We start from the raw sequence: 6633 nt of genomic DNA, 5'->3' as shown, positions 1-6633 counted from the left end.
CATTATTCATATATAATATGATTATTTTTTTTTTTATACATATAATAAATATTAATTTTTATATGTTTATTATTTAATTTACTCATATAATTGCCAAATTCATATGAATACATAAGTTTTGAACAATATGAGAGGTCGGCAACCACTGCCTACCTATAGTAGTTTTTGAACCCTCTGTCGTAATTCCGGTCGTTTACACTACTATACCCTCTCACTATAATGGATTTTCTCTATAATACTAAGAGAATGTGGGAATATTTCAGCATTTTTTCCCTTATACATATAATAATTAATCATTTTCATATGTATATTATTTAATTTACTCATACAATTGCCAAAATCATATGAATACATAAGTTTTGAACAATATGAGAGGTCGGCAACCACTGCCTACCTATAGTAGTTTTTGAACCCTCTGTCGTAATTCCGGTCGTTTACACTACTATACCCTCTCACTTAAATGGCTTTTCTCTATAATACTAAGAGAATATGGGAATATCTCAGCATTTTTTCCCATATACATATAATAATTAACCATTTTCATATGTATATTATTTAATTTAATCATATAATTGCCAAAATCATATGAATACATAAGTTTTGAACAATATGAGAGGTCGGCAACCACTGCCTACCTATAGTAGTTTTTGAACCCTCTGTCGTAATTCCGGTCGTTTACACTACTATACCCTCTCACTATAATGGATTTTCTCTATAATACTAAGAGAATGTGGGAATATTTCAGCATTTTTTCCCTTATACATATAATAATTAATCATTTTCATATGTATATTATTTAATTTACTCATACAATTGCCAAAATCATATGAATACATAAGTTTTGAACAATATGAGAGGTCGGCAACCACTGCCTACCTATAGTAGTTTTTGAACCCTCTGTCGTAATTCCGGTGGTTTACACTACTATACCCTCTCACTTAAATGGCTTTTCTCTATAATACTAAGAGAATATGGGAATATCTCTGCATTTTTTCCCATATACATATAATAATTAATCATTTTCGTATGTATATTATTTAATTTACTCATACAATTGCCAAAATCATATGAATACATAAGTTTTGAACAATATGAGAGGTCGGCAACCACTGCCTACCTATAGTAGTTTTTGAACCCTCTGTCGTAATTCCGGTCGTTTACACTACTATACCCTCTCACTTAAATGGCTTTTCTCTATAATACTAAGAGAATATGGGAATATCTCTGCATTTTTTCCCATATACATATAATAATTAACCATTTTCATATGTATATTATTTAATTTAATCATATAATTGCCAAAATCATATGAATACATAAGTTTTGAACAATATGAGAGGTCGGCAACCACTGCCTACCTATAGTAGTTTTTGAACCCTCTGTCGTAATTCCGGTCGTTTACACTACTATACCCTCTCACTATAATGGATTTTCTCTATAATACTAAGAGAATGTGGGAATATTTCAGCATTTTTTCCCTTATACATATAATAATTAATCATTTTCATATGTATATTATTTAATTTACTCATATAATTGCCAAATTCATATGAATACATAAGTTTTGAACAATATGAGAGGTCGGCAACCACTGCCTACCTATAGTAGTTTTTGAACCCTCTGTCGTAATTCCGGTCGTTTACACTACTATACCCTCTCACTATAATGGATTTTCTCTATAATACTAAGAGAATGTGGGAATATTTCAGCATTTTTTCCCTTATACATATAATAATTAATCATTTTCATATGTATATTATTTAATTTACTCATACAATTGCCAAAATCATATGAATACATAAGTTTTGAACAATATGAGAGGTCGGCAACCACTGCCTACCTATAGTAGTTTTTGAACCCTCTGTCGTAATTCCGGTCGTTTACACTACTATACCCTCTCACTTAAATGGCTTTTCTCTATAATACTAAGAGAATATGGGAATATCTTAGCATTTTTTCCCATATACATATAATAATTAACCATTTTCATATGTATATTTTTTAATTTACTCATATAATTGCCAAAATCATATAAATACATAAGTTTGAACAATATCAGAGGTCGGCAACGGTCTTTCCTCTATAATACTAAGATAATATGGGAATATTTCATCATTTTTTCCCTTATACATATAATAATTAATCATTTTCATATGTATATTATTTAATTTACTCGTATAATTGTCAAAATCCTATGAACACATAAGAGAATACAATATGAGAGGTCGGCGCAACCATAATATAGTAGTTGATGACGAGGTGTTTGGCAACTTGACACAATCCATTAAAGTCTTTATATTAATTATATGAAAGGGACAATATCATATGCGTCACTAAATTGATGACGAGGTGTTTGGCAACTTGATACAATTCTTTAAAGTCTTTATATCAAAAATTATATGATAGGGACAATATCATATGCGTCACTAAATTGATGACGAGGTGTTTGGCAACTTGACACAATTCATTAGAGTCTGTATATTAATTATATGATAGGGACAATATCATATGCGTCACTAAATTGATGACGAGGTGTTTGGCAACTTGATACAATTCTTTAAAGTCTTTATATCAAAAATTATATAATAAGGACAATATCATATGCGTCACTAAATTGATGACGAGGTGTTTGGCAACTTGACACAATCCATTAAAGTCTTTATATTAATTATATGATAGGGACAATATCATATGCGTCACTAAATTGATGACGAGGTGTTTGGCAACTTGATACAATTCTTTAAAGTCTATATATCAAAAATTATATGATAGGGACAATATCATATGCGTCACTAAATTGATGACGAGGTGTTTGGCAACTTGACACAATTCATTAAAGTCTGTATATTAATTATATGATAGGGACAATATCATATGCGTCACTAAATTGATGACGAGGTGTTTGGCAACTTGATACAATTCTTTAAAGTCTTTATATCAAAAATTATATGATAAGGACAATATCATATGCGTCACTAAATTGATCGTCGCGATCGAACACTCGACGAGTGCAGACGTGCCTGCGGATCGACAGCAAATTGTTAGCAAATTGTTAGCAAATTGTTCACAGTTGTAAGTCCCGTTACTTGTGCCCAGCCACTTCGCGTCGCGTGATCTTGTCGCGCGTTTTGATTGGCCCAGCCAACGTACCTAACGGTAGTTCGCACTAACACCATCGCACACCCGAGTGTGCGTGTTATCAGCGCAAAAAACCCAGTGCTCGAAGCAGCGGTATAATTGCAAAGCAGCAGCCACGTGCTGCCTGGCTCACCGGCTTACGGTGCCCAGCTTCCCCCCCCCCCCCCCTCCTCACTCCTTATCAACTTTGGAGAAGATGGACTGGCAGGCCCCCCCGCGCACCCACAAGCTTGGAACAACACCACGCAAAAAGGCTCTGAGAACACGCAAGAGCAGCTCCAGCAGCGAGGGAAGCACCTCGCATACAGAGCCGGGCGAGATAAAGCGAAAACCGGCAAAGAAAGCACAGGGAGAGGAGCTGGAAGATAAGCCAAGCACTAGCGCAGCTCTGCGCAAGAAGCTCGCCAACAACGCCTTCGCTTTACTCTCGACCGAAGAAGACGAGTACGACCAAGAGAGCTCTGATGACGAACCCGGACCTAAAGACGATTCCAAGCCCAAGACCCCCGAGAAACCAAAGCCCACCCCGAAGACCATCAAGCCACCTCCGATTTTTATCCCCGATGTGACCAACATCTCGGCACTCGTCAAGATGATCACGACTCTTGTAGGCCCGAAGAACAATTTTACCTACAAGACCGTGAATGGCAACAACGTACGTGTCATGATGCCGGACAAAGAGTCCTATACAGCTCTGCGTCTCCAACTTGTGGCCCAAAACAAGAGGCATCGGACTTTCCAGCCGAAAGATGAACGTGCATACAAGGTTGTCATCAAAGGACTCCACCACTCCACCGATCGTGAGGAAATCATTGAAGACCTTCGCAGACAAGGGCACGCTGTTAGAGATCTGCACAATCCCATTGGCAGAAGAACTAAAGAACCGCTGGGAATATTCTTCGCCAACCTGGAGCCTTCCAGCAACAACAAAGACGTCTACCAAGTCAAGCGGATCTGCAGGTCGGTAGTAACCATTGAACCGCCGCAGAAGTTCAACGACGTGCCTCAATGCTTCAGGTGCCAAGGATTCGGTCATACACAGCGTTACTGCTTCCTGGAATACCGATGTGTAAAGTGTGGAGGCCCTCACGAATCGAGGGCATGTGAGAAGAGGGAGGACGACAAAGCGTGCTGCTTCCACTGCCAGGCGGACCATCCTGCGTCTTTCAAGGGATGCCCTGCATACAAAAGGGCCAAAGCACTCGCTGCTCCGAAAACAAGGCCCGTCGCTAATGCTAACAAGGCGCCGCCCGTGGCATCACCAAACGTCACCTCTGGCAGGAGCTACCGAGACGCCCTCAACGGAGTGCACGCAGCACCGCAGAATCCCACAACCCCAGTCCAAACCCAAACAGAAACCCCACACTCCGGTCAGATAGAAGCGATGTTCGCTCGCATGGAAGGAATGATGGAAAGGATGATGGAGCGCATGTTCACCCAGATGACACAGCTGGTGGCCACCATTCTCAACAGCAAGTCATGCAACTAAAGCTCCACCTAGTCGTCTGGAATGCGAACGGCCTGCAGAACAGCAAGGCCATAGTCGAGCACCATCTGAAGACCCACCAGATCGATATCCTACTCGTAGCCGAAACCCACTTCTCCCCCAGATCCCACTTTAATATCAGCGGATATGACCTCATCCATGCAGACCATCCTTCTGGCAGAGCACGCGGTGGAGCAGCCATCCTCATCAGGAGCGGTATTCAATACCTAGAGCTGCCCGCGTTTCAGCAAGACTGGGCACAATGTCCTGTCATCAGGATTGTCAGCCCGCAAGGAGATTTAGACATTGGAGCGGTCTACTTTCCCCCCAGATACCGCATAACAGCATCTCACCTCAGTGAGTTCTTCGAGCATTTTGGGCCCCGCTTCATAGCAGCTGGAGATTATAACGCCAAACATTCTTGGTGGGGATCGCGCGCCAACAACCCCAAAGGGAAAACTCTGTTTGGGTACCTGCAACGCCACCGACTGGACTGCCACTCCACTGGCGAGCCCACTCACTGGCCAACGAATCCCCTCAAGACTCCAGACCTACTGGACTTTGCTGTGTCGAAAGGCATAGGGCATGCGAAGATCAGCTGCACAACAAATGCTGATCTCCTGTCAGACCACTGTGCAATAAACGTGCTAATCAACACGCCAGTCCTCAGGAAAACCCCGCTCAGAAGGCTCACTGGAAAATATACCGACGCCGCCAAGTTCGCGTCCTGGATGCTCTCCACCGTCAATCCGAACCCCATCCTCAACACACCCAGGAACATTGATGAAGCTATCGGGAATCTCACCAGGCAGATGCAAAACGCTGCGGAATTCGCAAGCCCACCGCCACCAAAGACTGCGAGAACACCTAGCAGGGACCTCCACCTCTGGTCCCCGGAAATTGCGGCACTCGTGACTGAGAAGAGGCGTCTCAGGAGAGTTTGGTTCTTGACGCGCAATCCAAGAGACAAAACAGCGCTCAATCACGCCACAAAGGAGTTGAAGGACAAGATCTCCAGCCTACGCCAGGACTCCTTCCTCAGATTCCTCGAGGAACTCTCTCCCGGGGACCCAGACCACAATCTGTGGAACGTCACCCGCCACATTAAACGACCAGCCAAAAAGGTTTCCGCAGTGCGCAAAGCAGATGGATCCTGGTGCCTTTCGGATGCTGAAAGAGCAGAAGCTTTCGCCGAACACCTTTACAACGCCTTCTCTCCGTTCGACTGCTGCACTGCCGAAGAACATGCTGAAACAGCCCGGTTTCTCAATAGCCCAAGCTCTCCCGGTCCCCCGTTGGAACCAGTCGACCCTGAGGAAGTTGCGCAGGAGATTGCTCTACTGAAGAACAACAAATCTCCAGGCCTGGATCGTATAGATGCGGCGGCCCTAAAAATGCTCCCATCCCGCTGCACACAAATGCTGGCCAGCATTTACAACAGCTGCTTCCGGCTAGGGTACTTCCCGGAGGAGTGGAAAAGAGCAGAGGTTATTGTCCTCCTCAAGCCTGGTAAGCCTGAAGCCAATCTCGCCTCCTATCGTCCGATTAGTTTGCTGGCAATCCTCTCCAAAATACTCGAAAGAGTATTTTTGCGCAGAGTATTGCCAGTACTGGATGAGGCTGGTTTGATCCCCGATCACCAGTTTGGCTTCAGGCGCTCCCACGGAACACCAGAGCAATGCCACCGGCTAGTCGAACGGATCCTCGAGGCATTCGAGCAAAAGAAATACTGCTGCGCTGTAATGCTCGACGTGAAGCAGGCATTCGACAGAGTTTGGCATCCTGGACTCCTCCATAAACTCAAATCCTACCTCCCAAGCCCCCATTTTACCCTCCTCAAATCCTACACTGAGGGAAGAGCATTCCAAGTCAGATGCGGAAGTGCAATAAGCCTACCCAGAATGATCAGAGCTGGAGTTCCGCAAGGCAGTGTGCTCGGACCAATACTGTACACCCTTTACACCGCAGACCTTCCCATAATCCCCTCCAGGAACCTAACTATAGCGACT

The sequence above is a fragment of the Drosophila sechellia genome, unplaced genomic scaffold, assembly GCF_004382195.2.
Source record: "Drosophila sechellia strain sech25 unplaced genomic scaffold, ASM438219v1 U_253, whole genome shotgun sequence".
NCBI classification, from domain to species: domain Eukaryota; kingdom Metazoa; phylum Arthropoda; class Insecta; order Diptera; family Drosophilidae; genus Drosophila; species Drosophila sechellia.
Note: the sequence above shows the minus strand (reverse complement) of the source record.